This window comes from Elaeis guineensis, chromosome 2 (genome assembly GCF_000442705.2).
Source record: "Elaeis guineensis isolate ETL-2024a chromosome 2, EG11, whole genome shotgun sequence".
In the NCBI taxonomy this organism is placed as follows: domain Eukaryota; kingdom Viridiplantae; phylum Streptophyta; class Magnoliopsida; order Arecales; family Arecaceae; genus Elaeis; species Elaeis guineensis.
The window spans coordinates 100314099-100333054 of NC_025994.2; the positions used below are offsets into that span (position 1 = coordinate 100314099).

At 51.1% G+C, this 18956-nt stretch overlaps 1 pseudogene; it reads right to left on the minus strand.

The window, feature by feature from the left end:
• Positions 1 to 1300: 1300 nt before the first annotated feature.
• Positions 1301 to 9687, minus strand: LOC140855345 (uncharacterized; annotated as a pseudogene).
• Positions 9688 to 18956: the final 9269 nt, after the last annotated feature.

An 18956-nucleotide genomic window follows, 5' to 3' on the forward strand; every position in this document is an offset into this window, starting at 1 on the left:
AGGGTTTCTAGTGTGTACCCTAGGGTTTCTACCTAGGGTTTGGGAAGTGAGATTGATGTGCCACGAGTGTTGTGAGTCCACCAAATTTCAGGGAGAGATCCATCAGCCTCTCAAGCAACCGTGCAAACGATCTAGAGCATCTGAGGAGTCGGCATACATTGATCGAAGGAGTTCGATCAACATCTGCCATCAAAAGGATGAAATCACGAACTAGCATTCGTGAGGAGCTGATCAGACGGGAGCTTCGTGTGGACGATCCGCAGAGGCCAGATATTTGTGTGGCTGCGACGTGACGATCAGAGCTCCCTGACGGTGATCAGATTGCGGTGATCGACTACCCGCAAAAGGTGATGTGTTCTGAACACAGTACTGTAAAAGGTTTACTGATTCAAATTTGAATTTCAAATTTAAATGCATGCTGTTGTATCATATTTAGATCCTAGTGTAGGGTTAATTAGTATTAATTAATGAGATTAATTAATAATTCTGCTGTAAAATAGTAATTTTGAAAAAGTTTTAAAATTACCATTTGCCCCCTGCACTAAATTTTCGCTACATATATGCTGGATTTTTATCTCCACAAAACCTCTTACTACTGGTGCAAGGAATGGTGTGGGGGATCGGCTCCTTTGTAGCTCCACAAGATTAGCCTTAGGGAACCCACCATCCCTCTCCTACCATAACTTGAGGTCCAAGATCATCGCTTCAATATCTTCCAAGCATCTGAAGATGTCACCCACCTCCAATCTGTTCCACCGAAAGAGCCTATGTTTAGCCAACTCCAATCTATAAGTCATCCGATACATGGCATCCCCATGCACTGATAGCCTCCATACCTCCCTCACAATGTTCTAAGATTGCAGATAGCTGAGCCAAAACTTCTTTAACTAAAATGGGCTCCTGTAGGTCCCCCTAGTGTCTAGAGATTAAGAGTGGGCAATGGTCAAACGAGAAGTGGGGGAGATACAATACTTGGTAACTCGGGAACAACTGGACCTGCTAGCCGAGATAACAGCTCTATCAATCCACTACCACACTCTTGCTTTACCTTGTTGGTTGTTGCATCAGCTAAATCGGGGCTTGGAGAAGCCTAGGTCAACCAAACCATTCGCTGCAATGAAATCTCAGAACTCTCTTACTTCAATTTTCTCAGTGAAGGGTTTGCCTTCTCTTTTCTCTTTGAGGGCTATCAATGCAATTGAAGTCACCAGTTATATGGGTTGGGATAGTCTGCTCGATCAACTTGAAAACTTCGTACTAAGGTGTCTGCTTTTGTCTGTACTCTATGCTAGCATAAATATCAAATAAAATCCAAAAAGATCCATTAGGTTCGGAAATTACAAATGCAATCTGCTGGTTACATTGATGGAACACATCAACGCTAGCCCCACCCAATTTCCAAACAACAATAATTCCTCCAGCGAGACCTTGGGGCTCAATTGCATAGAATTCCCAACACGCTGAGAAATGAGATCGGGCATGATCAAGGCTACTCCTGCTCAATTGTGACCCCAGAAGCACATGCAAATCATGGCTATGAAGAGCTGCATCAAGATTCTTTTATAGGTAGATGAGAATGATGGTTTTCTCACCACCTTGGTGTTCCAAACAAGGATCTTCATGAGAGAGAGGGCTGCGAGGGAAGTTTGATCGGCTCCCCACTTGGCTCTGGGTGCTCCAACATCGTCCAGTCTACCTCCTCAGTAGAGCCTCCAGCCTCCACATCACCACTCACCCCACACAGGGTTTTATTGACACGTCTCATGATAGTGTCGTGGCCCAGCTCCTCCCGATTCAATGAAAACCCCAAAAGAACACCCACAGTGGGCTGGCCCCCCTCTCGCCTCTCAACTGGGTCCGAGTGGCCCAAGTGCTTCGATCGGGTCACAAGGGTAGGCGATCAACCCTCCCCCGTCCCTACCCTCCTCTTGACATCGCCCCGCCCTCTCATCCTAGATCACCATCGTCCCAGCCAACCGGCTGCAATCCAACCCACTATCAGCACCGGGTGAATGATGGTTGGTGGAAGCCGAGTTATCCCCTCCAGTCGAGCAAACCTGATTGTGAGCCAACACCACCTCTCCTTCTGGCTAGCTCGCCATCGCCGCGTTCCGATGGTCGTGGGGCTTTGTTGGGTCGCCATCGAGGTTCCATCGCTCCTCAGATGCAGATGGCGGCTTGACTGGGGGAGATGAAGGCCTCTTCGAAGGGCACTAGTCCGATTTAGATCCAGCCCATTCAGTATCCATCCTGGGCCCATCACTGTTGGGTTGGCCCACCATAGCCCTCGAGGATGAAGCGCTCCGAGGCCGCTTGAGAAGGCTCGAACTCTGACCCACTTCGCTCATTGGCAGATCCTTTCCATATCAGTTAGTGGTTCGAATGCGGATCCGGATCCGGACCCGATGGATGATGATCCGACCCTCTTATTCAGGAGACCGGCGCCAAGCCACTTTTGATGGCTTCTACCACCCGTCTGAGTCGAGCGGGGAGGCCAGTGGACTGGGCCAGTTCGATGGGGAACTCGGAAGGCTGGGGGATCACCCGAGGCCGGAGGACTCGGGCATCGACTCGGTCTCCTTCCTTGGCCACGGTCTTCCCTTCGGCATCTTCGGCTGCCAGATCTTCTCCGTGACGATCCAAGGCCTGAGCCTTGGCGGGATGCTCCACCACCATCGGGATAGGGGTATCCTACTTGGATTCCGGCCGAATAAAGTTCTCCTCATGCAGCTGCCGGTCCCCTTCCTCCACCATTGGCACAGGGTGGCTGCAATCCTTATCCCTATGCCCGTTCCGACCGTATCGATAGCAGATGGTCAGGATGTTTTCATAGAGGAATGGTTGCCAAAGGAGCTTTTTCTGGCCCCTAATGCGGATTCATGGTTTAAGGGGCAGCGAGGCGTTGATAGATACCTTAATCCGAGCAAACCCAAGCTTCTGCAGTTGGTCTGTGAACCCATCGAGGGCCACCGGCCGCTGCCACAACACTCAGGATCGACTCTGTCCCAATACTCCATTGGGAGGTTGGGTAGCCTCAACCAAGCCACAGCGGTGTTGGTCGGGTCCATTCCCAATGGGAAATCAGGCGTCCACCTTTCCATCGCCAGTAGTTGGTCGGCGATTAGCCATGGCTCGCCATCCATGGCCGCCCCCTTGTCTTCCTCCTTGAATTGGAAGATACAGTGATCCTCTGCCAACAGGAAGACAACCACATCACGGCCAAGCTTCCCTCTCACCTTTAGTTCCCGAGCCACCCAATCCGTTGGAACCCGGCGGCTGAGACTTCTGGTGATGACTGATGACTGCCGTCGTCTCCCAGGCCTGCCGAGAGGCCTTGATTCGCTCCTCTGGCAACTCCAAAACCTTGGTGAAGTACCCTTGGATGCTTTCCAATTCCTCGGGTGAGATCTTATGGGAAGTCCAAGTGCTCCTCCAAGGGGGGCCCTGGGCCACCCTAGCCCATGACCGCTCCTTCCCACTCGTCGCCGGTGATCCCGGCTAGCCTCCCCTCGGATGACCCGTCCATGGACTACCCCTGAAAGTCGCTCATATTTCTGTCCACAGACTACTCGATGAAAGGCCCCAGTAAATGCACGAAAGTGATGCAATCGCCCCAAAAGCGCATGCTGCTATGAACGCATCCTTTGTAAGATGATAAACGCTGGGTGGGCCCAGCTCCTATTTTCATTAAAGAAAAAAGAAAAAAACACCAGTGCATTAAGTTTGGCTTATCTTGACGGCTTGTATAGACGGGTTATAGTCAAGTCTATCGGCCATGATATTTAGATGCACTTCATCAAATATATGAATATATGTACGTGTGTATGTGTGTGTGATCACATCAGTTGGACCTAACCTAAAGATAAATAAAAGATCTAATTTCATCCAACACCCTAGATAGTACAAGTATTACATCCAAGTATTCTTTCTTTATGAACCCATTATTTTGTGGGTCCCTCTTTTCACACCATTTGGTCTCTTTATAATTTAGAAGGATCATTGGACTCGATGGCAACTACGGATATGGTTGGACAAAAGATCCATCACATTGGAGATCCGTCGTATTGGGAAGTCAATTCGTGAATCAAATTTTTAAATTTAAGATAACAACGTGATCATATGATATTTGATTTGATTTTTTTTAAAAAAAATAGATATTATTCAAGCTCTACATGTGATGTTTTCCATTAAAGAGGCGACACTCCAAGTGATCAAACCAAAATTCTTTCGTCTAGGATCTAACATGGATCGATCAATCGAAAAAATTTTCTTTCGAATAAGATATTGATCAATCATAACTTTCAATTCAAAAAAAATCTAATGAAGTAATAGAAATTAAAGTTGATGTAAAAGTTGAGATTTATCTTTCGAAGAGTTTTAGTTTTTTGTAGATTATGTCTATTAGACATGTCTATTTTAGACAAAAGATTTTCATTAGATTGAGAAAGTTAATCCAACCCAAATTATTCAAGGGCCAACATTTATCTAGAAGTTAGAAAGAGAAATCCGATCCAAATTATGTAAGAATAGATCTTGCTGGTTTAAATAGAAAAAATATATCTTATTTTAATCAATAAAAAAAATAAAGAAAAAAAAAAGAAATTTGAGTCCAACTCTTTTAAAAAAAAATTTCTTCTTCTATTTTTTTTTTTAATAAGATTCGAGTTGAACGGATTGAAAAAAAAAATTTTTTTTATCGAATTGGATCAAGTTGGTACCAAAGCATTGGTCCTCTGCATCTATAGAGGACCGATGCCAATTTTGAGTGATGAATGATCTTATTGGCATGTAAAAAATTATCCAAGATCTTTAAACAATTGTGAACCAGACTTGTCGGGGGAGAATCTAAACGGGAAGTAGCGGCTTCTTTTTAGGGATGAGGGTTAGAGTGGCATTGTTTATCTGAGCAAGATCAACAATGAATTCGTGCATTTTTGCAGAGAAAGCTCCAAGATCATTGCAAATCAAGCTCCTAAAATGCTGGAAAAAGCACATTGTATCTGGACCTGGGCTCTATGTCACCCTTGAAGCTAAAGGTAGTAAATCAGATTTCATCAATGGTAAATGGGGCTTCAAGGTAGCTAAGATTCAACTCAGAGGAGGGATAAATTTCAGCCCAGTTGAGGTCCAATTGGGGTAGGAAAGGTTCATCAAATATATCTCTAAAAAATTCTTTGAAGACATTCAAGATATGGGAAATGGATGTCGCCTCGGAGCCATTCCATACCATGTTAGTGATAGTGATCCAGTTGAATGTCCTCCTCATGTTGACAGTCTTGTGGAAGAAAACGGTGTCGTGGTCCCCTTCTGCGGGCCACTTGACCTTTGATCTTTGCTTCTAATAAATCTCGATAGATCCTACCGCGTCGGTCTCTACGATTTCTTTCCAAAGTTGAGCCCAATTCTTTCTTCTTTTTTTGTCCAGCTCTTGAATTGGAGGGAGTCTGATTTTGTCTTTTTTGGCGGCTGCTCTGACAGAAGATGACCAGACTTTAAGAGCATTCCCAGTGGCTTTTTTTGATTTTTCGAACCATATTAAAAATCGCATTTTCCGAGGCGCCAACCAAAAGTCAGGCACGACCCACAATGTGGAGAGATCCTCATGAGTAAACCAACATCCATCAAATTTGAAAGGAACTCTGGATGAAGGCATCCCACCAAAAGATAAGCTTGACCGAGGCATGATCCGAGCATGGGTTAGGTAGTACCAAAAATTTGTCCAATTTTGCCATTATCGGTGATTCATGATAGTTGCTCCAAGTGTAATTCTGACATTTGAGCGGTGGATCGATCAATTGATGGCCTCTTATGAAGGAGATAAAGCTTTGGATATCTTTTTCAGCTTGTGGCGTGCCATTCCTTTCATGAAAGGTTTTAGGTATTGGAGAGATTCCAGTCGGTGCATGTCCTTTATTTTGCCCCCTGCTGCTCTTTTCAATGTTTACTAGTTATACCATTACACTTGGTCAAAGAGTCAGTTTATGCAACGATGCGTTCTACCCTCCAACCAGACCCCTCTCTCGTGATGGATGGCCTAGACATTAGAAGATTTAAGTCATTTATAATTTTAGGGTTCATGAGAAGATTGGCTAATGGATTTTTTTTGGGGGTTTTGGGAGGCGAAGGGAGGTGAGACCAGCCGGCTTTAATTAGAAAAGGAGGAAACTTACATAAAGAAGTTCAGAGAGATCTGCAGAGTTCTACAGGAAAAACAGGTGACAAAAAAACATGGCAGGTGACATAACAGGGATGAACACGTGATAAACCAACAGAGTCCAGGAAGAGTCAAAACCCCTTTCTACGCCACTGATGGAATGTTTCTACCCAAACGACGTGCAAGAACAAACTCCATTCAAAAAAGACATGCAAGAACAAACAAATGAAGTTCAAGTAATTAATGTTGGAAAAAGATAGTGAAACACCATCAAGCACGGTGAATTATCAACATATAGTTGTTATGAAGGACTAATACCCTCCTCAAGTCCATGTCGAAACTTCCTATGAAAAAAATCAATTGCTGCTTTCACTGGTCAGACCATTATACTTGGTCAAAGAATCAGTTCATGCAATGATCATTTTACCCTCCCACCAAGCCTTCTCCCTCGTGATGGATGGCCTAGACATTTTGGAGGATTTAAGTCATTTATAATTTCAGGAATCATGAGAGGATTCACTGATGGAAAATTAACCTAAATGACATGCAAGAACCAACGAATGAAGTCCAATTAATGTTGGAAAAGGATAATGCAAAACCGTCCAGCACGGTGACTTACCAACATCTAGTTGTTATGCAGGACTAGTATCCTCTTCAAGTCCATGTCGAAACTTCCCATGGAAAGAAAAAATCAATAGCTGCTTTCACTAGTTATACCATTACACTTGGTCAAAGAATCAGTTTATGCAATGATCATGTTACCATCCAACCAAGGCGCCCTTCTCTCTCGTGATGGATGGCTTAGACGTGGAAGGATTTAAATCATTTATAATTTTTGGAATCATGAGAAGATTCACTCATGGAAAGTAAACTCAAATGACATGCAAGAACAAACAAATGAGGTCCAAATAATGTTGGAAAAAGATAGTGCAGAACCAGTGATTTTTGTCAGAAAAATTAAAAATCATGTGGTTCTGTTGCTCTATCTGCAGCTGAATCTAGCAATAATTAAATTTAGTCTCACTAACGCCAGTGCATTAAGCTTGGCCAGCTTGCTAAAATTTTTCTTGACAGCTCATATAGATGAGTTATAATCAGATCTATTTGGACAAGATATTAAGAAATGCGCATATAGTAATCACATGAGAATGGCCTAAGGCTAAACTAAAGATAAATAAAAGATTTTTTTTTTTTTTTTGTTCATGATGAAAATGCTATAGGCCTTATTCATCATGTGCTCGTACCAATGATGGGAGAAATTATACTGTATATTGCTTGTATTGAGATGAATGCTTGATGAATAGGATCCATGGAAATGAGAAATTGTAATTGGCTTCGTGCACAAGCACGTAGTGTCACGTCCCAAGCCTAACACCTGATTCGGATACATGATAGCCGCATACACTCTGGGCAAGCCCTAAAGAATATGCAAGGTATGTAAAATCACTCAATTGCTTAAACTCCATCAGACCTGTCCGAAACTATATGTCCTATAATTCTGAAAAAGGAAAGAAGGAAAGGTTGTGAGCTTTACAATCCAATAAGAATTCTCTATGTTCATACTAGAATGAATATGAAATATCTTTTAACAAATATACATAACTAATAGAAAAATAATAAGATTCATACATCATCAATATAATAGTTGAATAATATCATGAAAATTCTGTTCAACACATCACATGTTACTAATCAGCAATTTTATTCAGTGATCTTTTAGAGAAATTACTTATCATAATTTGGTTAACACCATTCTAATTCGAACAATATTATTATTTCGGTACTAAACTAGACTCGCTCATGCTCCAGCTCGTGGTAAGCCACCATGTTTCTGCCCATAGCCGGCAACATATCTCAATCCACGACTGATATCACAATATCACGCTTCACACGTGTTGGCTAGTTCAGATATCCTTCTATTAAACATTGTTGCGGCCAATCCCCTCGTCGCCTGGTCGCCGGGAACGAGCGCCTGCAAAAAGGAAAGTCTACACTGACCGGAGGCGGCTCCGGCAGGGACCCTCCGACGGTCAAGTCAGAGAGGTGACTGGGCAACAGTGAAATGAAGACAGAGAGCTCAATCGAGAGAGAGAAAGAGAGAGAGAGAGAGGATGCAAGCCTGTTGTTTCGAAGGGCCCCTTACACTGTTACCTTCCCCGATATATATAGTGGAGCGTGGTATGGCGCCGTCATTAATGACGCGGACAATTGAGGAATTGTCAACTCACTGTAGACTGTCAGAGTCGCCGTGAAAGTGTCACATCACCGTGGGACTGTCAAATCACTAGGGTTGACAATGCCCTAGGCGGGATAATGCCCTTAGATGGCAGTGCCGCATGTTGCTGTCAGGGCTGACAGTCTCTGGCAGCCGTACGGCGATCGGAGGAGTTGACCGACCCTAGGTCGGTGGCCATCTGTGCGGCGTCGGGCGAAGATTCGGGCCTCTCTGATAATCAGCCGGGCATGTTGTGAGAGTCGACCATCGGACTTCCCGGTTCAGTCGGTCGGGAGAGTGGGAAAGGCCTGCCCGACCGATATATCCTCAGTCGGTAAAGGGCCGTTAATCGGCCGGTGATGGCATCCGATCGGTCGGTCCGTCGGTCGATCGGTCCGTCGGTCGATCGATCGATCGGTCGGGTATGTCCGATCATAAGTCATCGTGAGCGGGGTCGGTCGGTATCCCCCAACAGTTGCCCCCCTCCACTCCTGAGTCGGACGGTGCGTTGGCCGATGCCTCCGTTTGGACAGCAACGCCGGGCGAAAAGGAGTGGATTCACCGCAGGCCAAATTTCAACCGTACCGCAAGTTGATACGATGTCAGGTGTCTCATAAATGCCAAGCGATTCGCTGGTGTCAGGTGTTACGTCGGTGTCAGACGTCCCATCTCGTCGGCGTCAGGTGTTACGTCGGTGATCGAGTGCCGGACGATTTGGTGTCAGGCAATTGGGTGCCGGACGATTTGGTGTCAGGTGGTCGGGTGTCCGGCGCCTTTTAGGGAATGCAAACCACCGCCAAGCGCCGGTCCTGGGAGCGCGGGGCGCTGTCAGGCGTCCCATCGGGAATACGAATCGCCGCGGACGATTGAATTCAGAACCGCGGCCCTCTTGCCACGTGTCGGAGGTGGTTGGGGCCGGCGTCCTCCATATTAAATGAGGGCGGTGCGGCCTTCCCGGGATGGGCGCGTCGGACCATCGGGCCAAAAGAAGGGCCCGGACGCCGCCACGTGTCGCCCATCTGGGGGATCTCGGTCGGCGCGGGGTCATCTTGGCCATTGAACGGCCCTATATATATAGGACCACCTGCGCTCGAAGCCCCACCCTGAACAATTTGCTGCAGAGACTCTGTCCGAGTACTCCCTCCGTCGTCGCCGGCAGTCGTCTCCCCTTTCGCTCTTTAAAGGGTCCGTTTCGGGTTCGTGATCCTTTCCCTCAGCCGTGGTTTCCGTTTAAATCTTCTCTTCTTTCTTCTTCTTCTTCTTCTTCTTCTTTGGCCTCACCTTTGCCTCGGTTCTGGTGCGATGGCCGGAAATCCATCTCGAGGGGCTCGATCGGGAAATCCGACCGATGACCCTCGATCGACTCCGAAAGTTGAGGTTTCCTCGCTTTCGGGGCCGAACGTTGATCGGCTTCGGGATCAGTATCACATCCCGGAGCAGTTTCAACTTTCCGCCCCAGGGGTCGGCGGTCGGGTTAACAACCCTCCGTCGGGCCAGTTGGCGCTGTACGTCGAAGATCTCCGCGCGGGTCTTCGGCTTCCGATTTCGGAGTTCGTCCAAAATCTGCTGGATTATTACAGACTTTGTCCGGCGCAACTGGCGCCGAACTCTGTCCGACTAATAATCAGCTTCTCCTTGTTGTGTCAGCTTCTGCCGACCAACCCTCGTATTTCTCTCTTTCGGGCATTTTTTGTGCTCCGACCCCACCCTAAGGCCCGAGGGTGGTGGCTCTTCAACCTCCGGAAGGGTCTTTCCTTCATCACTGGTTTTCCATCGTCCATCCACGGGTGGAAGAACCAGTTTTTCTTCGTCTCATCTTCTTCTCCCTGAGGCTTTCCTTCTCACTGGGGCATGCCCCGGACCGAAACAAACGAGAACAGCCGGGTGGAGGCGGACGATCGGGAGGACTTCCACCGACTCAAGGACATGTCGGTCCCGAAGCAGAGGGAGCTTGTTACCGAACGAGCCCTTTATTGGCCTGAGCTTGGTCCCCCGTCTAGGTATCGCCCGATCCATCGATTGTCTTTTCATTCGGCTTTCGTTCTTGTTCTTATATTAATATTTCTGTCGGTATCGCAGGGACACCTCCGAGGATGAGGCCGACCGATGCCGAAATCCGACAGTATGCGGCGAGGAAGAGGCCGGCATCGAGGGCAGGACCTTCGCGTCCGCCGAAGAAGCCCACCGCAGCGGCACCGACCGTCGAGGCATCGGCGACCGACCAGTCGGAGCCGGTGATAGCACTCGCGGCACCGGCTGTGCAACCGGAGGAGAGACCAGCGGAGGAAGCGACGGAAGGGACATCGGCGGCTTCATCGGCGGGCGTGGCGTCGGACGACGTTCGGGAACCCGAACATCATCCGGCAGCATCTGCAGCCGCCACAGGGGGTGCCGCGTCAAACTCGAGCATCCCCTCCCTACCGGATCCGCTGGTCGGGGTGGCCGATCGGGGGAAAGCCCCGATGGACCCCGTGGACGACACGAGATCGGGGAGTCGCACTGTGCCGCCCAGCGCTCAGTTCCCCGAAGGGGCGTCGGCGCTGGCTGACCACAACCTGGCCAGGAGGCTGTGCCAGGGGATCCTCCTCCCAGCCGATGTGGAGGCGCTGAGGTCTCGGCAAGTGACCGAGATGTTATCCTCGTTCTACCCGACCATGGTCGAGGTAAGTTTCGCTTCGCCATCTTTTTCCTTAATGTTTTCATTATTTTTCTTTCCTGATGAAACGCTCACGTCGGCAGCTGATCTACACCATGTTCGAACTTGAAGCCGGGTACCAGAGGTTCGGGAACGTCCGGGCGGCTTGGAAAGACAGAGCGGCGGTGGTCGAAGCCGACCGGGCAATGCTGGTCGACCATCTGAAGCAGTCGACCGATCGGAAGGCGAAGTTGGTGGACGAGGTCTCTCGCCTCGGGTCCGAGCTAAAGTCGGCCCGGAAAGAAGTCAAACGCAAGGGTCGGACCGTGCACCATCTGCGGTGCGAGCGAGCAGCTCCGGGTCAGCCTGGAGAAGCTCACCAAAGCTGAGGAGGATCTGTCAATCGCCCAGGCCGATGCCGACATAGCCAAGGCATAGGCGGAGTCGGCGAAGGACTCCCTTGATCGGGTGGAAGCAGAAGCAAGGTCGGAGAAGGAGTCGGCGAGTCGGGCGGTGGACGACTTCCGTGCCACCGACCGGTACCGGGAAGAGCTATTAGAGTCCGGCTTCGCGTCGTACCGGGTGGGGTACGAGGACGGTCGGAATGCGGTCCAAGCCCTGTACCCGGAGCTGGACCTCAGCAGTATCGTCCCGTCGGGAGCCGAGGACCAAGCCACGGAAGAGATGGCCGACCCGTCGTCGGGAGGCATCGCCGTGGCGGGAGAGGCCGTCCAGAAACAAGCTGCCGAAGGAGAGACGGTCGTGACTCGTGACCCGTTGCCGACTGCCAGTCCCTTGCCGACTGACGATCCTGCTTCGGCCGTCGACCCAGTGCCGATCGTGGTGGACACGCCGGTCATCCCCGACCTTCCATCGGTCGAGGAGATTGACTCGGAAGGATGACCGTGGCCTCATCGTCTTTTACCCTTTTTGTTTTTTCTTCTCAGAACACTTGTAACTGGGCTTCGGCCTGACTTTGTAAGCTTCCTTTGATCTTGAATGAAATCAATCTTGGACTTAAACTTTTTTCCCTCTGCCTGTTTTTCTTTCTTTCATGTGTTGTAGAATGCATCTGAACACGTAAGTTGCCAACTCATATAGGTCGGTTAGGACGTTCGGCAACTCGCGCTGCCATGAAGGTAGAACAAATTCCGACTTTGGATCGGCCTTTGATGGTCGAGGTCGTAAGTCGGGCGCGTTCGTTGAGTCGGAAGCCGACCGACCGTCGGATAAAGGTTCGGTAGTCGGGTCTCTTCCGACGCGTTCAGTCGAATGTCGTCCGGCGTATTTAGTCGAGGGAGCACCGATAAGTCGGATCCCGATACCCTTGTGTCGGGTATCTACACTGCGCCTCATGATATACGGTGGTAAACCGAATATCTCTCGACCGGTCGTAGCTCGGTCGGTGAGTCATGAATGCGACTGAGGTCGCATCGTGCGATAGACGGTGGTAAGCCGAATATCCTTCGACCGACCGTAGCTAGGTCGGTAAGTCGCGAGAGCAGTCGCGTAGGCATTCCGCCTTTCTTTGGTCGGGGCTCAGTCGGTAGGTTAGCCGATTGTCTGGCCCGAAAGTATGATCGTAGGAGTGTCAACTCCCGTCAATATAGATATATCGATCCTTGTAAGGGTCCGATGTTTCATCGACCGTCGAAGGAGTGGGACTCCCGTCCATGTAGATATATCGATCTTTGTAAGAGTCCGATGTATCATCGACGATGGTGCCGTCGGTCTCAGGCGGACACCAAGTCTGAGCCGGCACGTCGGGGCTCGATCCTGGTGAGCGCCGATCGTCAGTCGAAGAGTTAAAACTTCGAGATTTCAAACTGGATTCGCATTCCGAATGAACAAGTACAAAGTTCATTGATGATACAACTTCAGGTTATCGGCGTTCCATGTTCGGGGAATGGGTTTTCCTTCCAGAGTCTCCAGTCGGTAGGCTCTCAGACCATAGGTGTCTGCCACCGTGTAGGGCCCTTCCCAGTTCGAAGCCAGCTTCCCTTGGTCCAGGGGCTTCGAGACCTCTGCCTTTCTCAGGACTAAGTCACCAGGCTTGAAAAGCTTTGGTCTGACCTTGGCGTTGTAATACCGGGCTACCTTCTGTCGGTAGGAAGCCATGCGAAGTTGAGCCTCGTTTCGCAGTTCGGAGAGGAGGTCTAAGTCGGCCCTCCGACAATCAGAGTTGTCCGGCTCTTGATACCGCTCGACCCTTGTAGACGGTAGCCCGATCTCGAGTGGGATCATCGCTTCCATCCCATAGGCCAAACCAAAAAGTGACTCCCCGGTCGGTACGCGGGGGGTCGTTCGGTAAGCCCACAGAACGGAGCCTAGCTCGTCGGCCCAGAGGCCTTTGGCTTCGTTTAGTCGGGTTTTGAGTCCGTGTAGTATGGTCCGGTTGGTCACCTCGACTTCGCCGTTGGACTGTGGGTGCCCGACCGAAGTCAGTCGGTGCGTGATGTGAAATCTTGCGCAGAAATTTCTGAAATCTTGGTTGTCGAATTGCCGTCCATTGTCGGTGATAATGGTATGCGGCAATCCGAACCTGAAGATGATGGATTTCTGGACAAAGTCCTCCATCTTTTGCTCGGTAATCTGCGCCAGGGGCTCGGCCTCCACCCACTTGGTGAAGTAGTCGATGGCGACAACTATGAACTTCCTTTGACCCGATGTTGGAGGGAAAGGACCGAGAATGTCGACCCCCCACTGGGCGAAGGGCCATGGAGCGACGATAGGAGCGATTTGGCTGGCCGGTCAGTGCTGCACGTTAGCATACTTCTGGCAAGGTTCGCACCTCCGGACCAACTCAGCCGCATCCTTCCTCATGGTGGGCCAGTAGTAACCCTGTCGCAGGACTTTGTAGGCTAGAGACTTGCCCCCCAAGTGATTCCCGCAGATCCCTTCGTGTACTTCTCGGAGAGCATAGTCTGCGTCGGTCGGTCCCAAGCACCTAAGCAAGGGAAGGGAGAACGATCTTTTGTAGAGTCGGCCATCCATGATCACATATTGGAAGGCCGACCATCGGAGCCGCCTGGCCTCCGCGGGGTCTTCGGGATCGATCCCGTCAGTCAGGAACCGAATAATCGGATCCATCCAGCTTGGTTCAGCTGCTAGTTGTAATACTTCTTCGACCCGGTCGATACTCGACTGCTCGAGGTTCTCCACGAACGTCCGACCCAAAGAGTCGAAAGCCGAAGTCGCCAGTCTGGAGAGTGCGTCGGCTCGGGGGTTCTCTGACCTAGGGATGTGAGAAATTTCAAAATACCTGAGGCGCGCTACGAGGTCCTTCACTTTCTGAAGATATTTGGCCATGGTCGGATCTCGCACCTCGAATTCACCTTTGACCTGCCCCACGATCAGCTGAGAATCGGAGAATGTCCGGAGGCTGTCGACGCCCAGTTCCCTCGCCATCCTCAAGCCGGCGAGGAGCGCTTCGTACTCGGCTTGGTTATTGGAGGCTTTGAAGTCGAATCGGAGGGCGTACTCGGTGACTACCCCATCCGAGTTGGTGAGCAGGAACCCAGCCCCGCTCCCCTAAGCGTTTGAAGCTCCATCGATGTGCAGTACCCAAGTGGAGACCGAGTCTGGCTCGGAGACCGCATCTCATCCCGGGTCCGCAGCTCCCGACCCTTGGTCGGTGGTCGGGCACTCGGCGATGAAGTCGGCCAGGACCTGAGCCTTTAAGGCAGGCCGCGGTCGGTACTGTATGTCGAACTCGCTGAGCTTCATCACCCACTTTGCCAGTCATCCCGACGTGTCCGGTCGATGCAAGATCGCCCTCAGGGGCTGGTTGGTGAGAACCACTATAGCGTGAGCCTGGAAGTATGGGCAGAGTCGTTGTGCGGAGACAGTCAAGGCAAAAATCATCTTTTCCATCTCCGAATATCGGGCTTCAGCACCGCGGAGTACTTTGCTGGTATAGTAGATAGGCTGATGGGTTCGGCTCTCGTTTTCTCAGACGAGCACCGAACTGACCGCCTCAGAGGAGGTGGCCAAATAGAGATACAAGGTCTCTCCGACCTGCGGCTTCACGAGCAGCGACGGAGAAGCCAAGTACCTCTTCAGATCTTCGAAGGCCTGTTGGCACTCATCCGACCAAGAAAAACCCTTCGCCTGCCGCAAAGTTTTGAAAAACGGGAGGCACCTTTCAGCTGATCGAGAAATAAACCGGCTGAGAGTGACAATTTTCCCGTTCAGCTGCTGGACCTCCTTCTTGGTGTTCGGATGACGCATGTCGATGATCGTCTTTATCTTCTCAGGGTTGGCCTCAATCCCTCGTTGAGAAACGAGAAATCCGAAAAACTTTTCTGAGGTCACCCCAAAAGTGCACTTAGTCGGATTCAGCTTCATTCGATGTTGTCGTAGAGTGTGGAAGGCCTCTTCGAGATCCTGAATGTGACCCAAAATCTGCGCACTTTTCACCAGCATGTCGTCCACGTATACCTTCATGCTGCACCCGATCTGGTCTTTAAAGACCTTATTGACAAGTCGTTGGTAGGTGGCGCCGGCGTTCTTCAGCCCGAAGGGCATCACTCGATAACAGTAGAGGCCCTTGGGGGTCACAAAGGCAGTGTGCTCCTCGTCTTCGGGCGCCATCCAGATCTGGTTGTACCCGACAAAGGCGTCCATGAAGCTGAACAGTCAAAATCCGGACATCGCATCCACCAGCTGGTCGATCTTTGGAAGTGGAAAGCTATCTTTTGGACAGACCCGATTCAGGTCGGTATAATCGATGCAAATCCTCCACTTCTCGTTGGCTTTCTTGACCATGACAACATTGGCGAGCCAATCAGGATATGCGGCTTCTCTGATGAAGCCTGCCTCGAGCAGCTTGTCCACTTCTTCATCGATGGCCCTCTGTCTTTCGAGAGCAAAGGACCTTTTCTTCTACCTCACCGGTCTTATCGTCGGGTCGATGTTGAGTCGGTGGGTTATTGTCTCTGGGGGGATGCCCGACATATCTGCTGCCGACCAAGCAAATATGTCGGCGTTGGCCGTTAGCAGCTCCGTCAACTGTCGCCGTTCTGGGTCGGGTAGTTGAGATCCGACCCATACCTTTCGGTTGGGGTCCTCCGCAATCGGGATTGACACGAGTTGTTCGGCCGGCGAGCCCCGTTCTTCCTCCTCCCGCTGGTCTAGCTTGTCGATCATCAGGGAGCCCCTCAAGTCGTTGCTCTGAGCGGAGATCTGGAAGCATCGACGAGCGAGCTGTTGGTCTCCGCGCATCTCTCCGACTCCGTTCCTAGTCGAAAATCGGACTAGAAGATGGTACATCGAGATGATCGCCTTGAGGGCGTTAAGTCCGGGTCTTCCAAGTATGGCATTGTAGGTCGAAGGCACTTGGACGACTGCAAAAGTCAAATGAACCGTGCTTTGTTGTGGTTCGGAGCCGACCGTCACGGGCAGGGTAACTTCACCTTTCGTTGAGACGGCATCCCTGGCAAAGCCTATCAAGGGCGTAGAGACCCTTTTGAGTCGGTCGGTAGACAGTCGCATCCGGGAGAAGGTCGAGTAAAACAAAATATTTGTCGAACTTTCATTATCTACAAAAATTCTTTTTACATCATAGTTTGCTATTATTGCCGAAACAACAACAGCGTCGTCGTGGGGAGTTTGGATGCCCCGAATGTCTTCTTCTGTAAAAGTAATCACGTCGTCCGGGCGCAGCTTCTTCATGGGCTCCCCTTTAGCAGACGTCCCCGGGCCAAGTCGTTTGAAAATCATATTGATGACCCCGACCGTCGGCTGATTGGTGGTCGCTTCCTCAGTCGGCTGGGGTCGTCGGTCGGCCACAGGTCGAGTCGACGGGTTCCTCCAAAATTTACCGAGATACCCTCGGCGGATGAGAGCTTCGATCTCATCCTTAAGCTGGATGCATTTCTCGGTATTGTGGCCGTGGCCCCGGTGGAATCGGCAGTACTTCCGCTGGTCGAGGCCTTTTGCCTTCAGAGGCAGAGGCCGTCGCAGGTACTCTTCCCCCTCGATCTCCATCAAAATCTGTGCACGGAGAGTGGAGAGAGGAGTGTAAGAGTCATACCTGGGGCGTGTCGGCCTTGGAGTCCGCCGTCGGGGTGACTTTTAGTTTCGTCGCGGGGGCGAGACCCGACCATCAGTCGGGGGCCTGCTAGGTCCCTTCCTTCGATTTTTCTTCGGACCCTTGAACTCGATTGAGCGCCGGTCGGAGGCTCCTTCGTCTGCGCGCATATACTTGTACGTGCGCTCCAGCAATTCGGCATATGTACGGGGGAGGGTCTTGTCCAGAGAGTAGGTGAATCGGGATGCCCTCAGCCCCCGTTTCATGGCTGAGATAGCCATGTCTTCGTTGAGATCCCGGACCTCAAGCGTGGCCATATTGAATCACGCCACGAAGTGTCGGAGCGTCTCATTTTCTTCCTATTTGAGGAAGAAAAGGCTGTCCGACGTTCGTGGTGCCTTCCGACTGGTGCTGAAGTGAGCCACGAAGGAGTGCTCGAGCTACCCGAAGGAGTGGATACTTCTCGATCGAAGATCGGAGTACCAGGCCCTGGCAGCCTTGCGGAGTGTGGTGGGGAAGTCGATGCAAAAGAGAGCATCGGTTGCCTCCTGAATCGTCATGAGAGCTTTATAGCTCTCCAGGTGATCGATTGGGTTGGTGGAGCCGTTGTAGGGCTCCACGTGCGGCATCTTGAACCGACTGGGGATCGGTTCGTCGAGAATGAGTCGGGAGAGAGGTTGGGCGGTATGGAAGTCGACGTCGTTCGAAGATTTCTGCCTGTCCATCTGCAACTGCATAAGCCGACGGTCGATTTCCTCGAACCTGCGTTCGTAGTCATCCGTCCGTCGGTGCTGGGAGACCCCAGGAGTGGAGTCTCCAAAAAATTCCGAGAGGGAGGCGGACGGCGTTCGCGATCGCTTCTCCCTCCTCGCCCGTTCCGGCAGGGAAGGAGAGAGCTGCTGGGACTGACGGGCATCACGCCGTGGCCGCCCCTCCTCTCCGTGGGAGTGCTGTGGCAGGCGCTCGTGCGGAGACGATGGAGATCGACGCGGGCGTCGGCGGCTGCTCCTGGAGGGCATCGGACGTGCCGCCGGTTGTTGCTGGAGGCTCTTGACCGCGTCCATCAACACGGTCATCTGCCGTACGATTGCCGCGATCTGCGCCTCCGTGGTCACCGCGGGGTGCGGAGAGCTGGGTTCCACCGTGGAGGGTGGCGGAGAGGCCTCTTCCCGGTGGGAAGAGCACCTCGCCGACCCCATGACCCTCGATCGTTGGCTCTTGTCTTTGTCATTAGTATCTTCTGCTTGAGAAGGCCTGGTGCCGCCCCCCCTTCCTGGCGTGCCAATCTGTTGCGGCCAATCCCCTCGTCGCCTGGTCGTCGGGAACGAGCGCCTGCAAAAAGGAAAGTCCACACTGACCGGAGGTGGCTCCGACGGGGACCCTCCAACGGTCAAGTCAGAGAGGTGACTGGGCAACAGTGAAATGAAGACAGAGAGCTCAATCGAGAGAGAGAAAGAGAGAGAGAGGGTGCAAGCCTGTTGTTTTGAAGGGCCCCTTGCACTGTTGCCTTCCCCGATATATATAGTGGAGCGTGGTATGGCGCCGTCATTAATGGCGCGGACAATTGAGGAATTGTCAACTCACTGTAGACTGTCAGAGTCGCCGTGAAAGTGTCACATCACTGTGGGGCTGTCAAATCACTAGGGTTGACAATGCCCTAGGCGGGATAATGTCCTTAGGTGGCAGTGCCGCATGTTGCTGTCAGGGCTGACAGTCTCTGGCAGTCGTACGGCGATCGGAGGAGTCGACCGACCCTAGGTCGGTGGCCATCTGTGTGGCGTCGGGCAAAGATTCGGGCCCCTCTGATATTCAGCCGGGCATGTTGCGAGAGTCGACCATCAGACTTCCCGGTTCAGTCGGTCGGGAGAGTGGGAAAGGCCTGCCCGACCGACATATCCTCAGTCGGTAAAGGGCCGTTAAT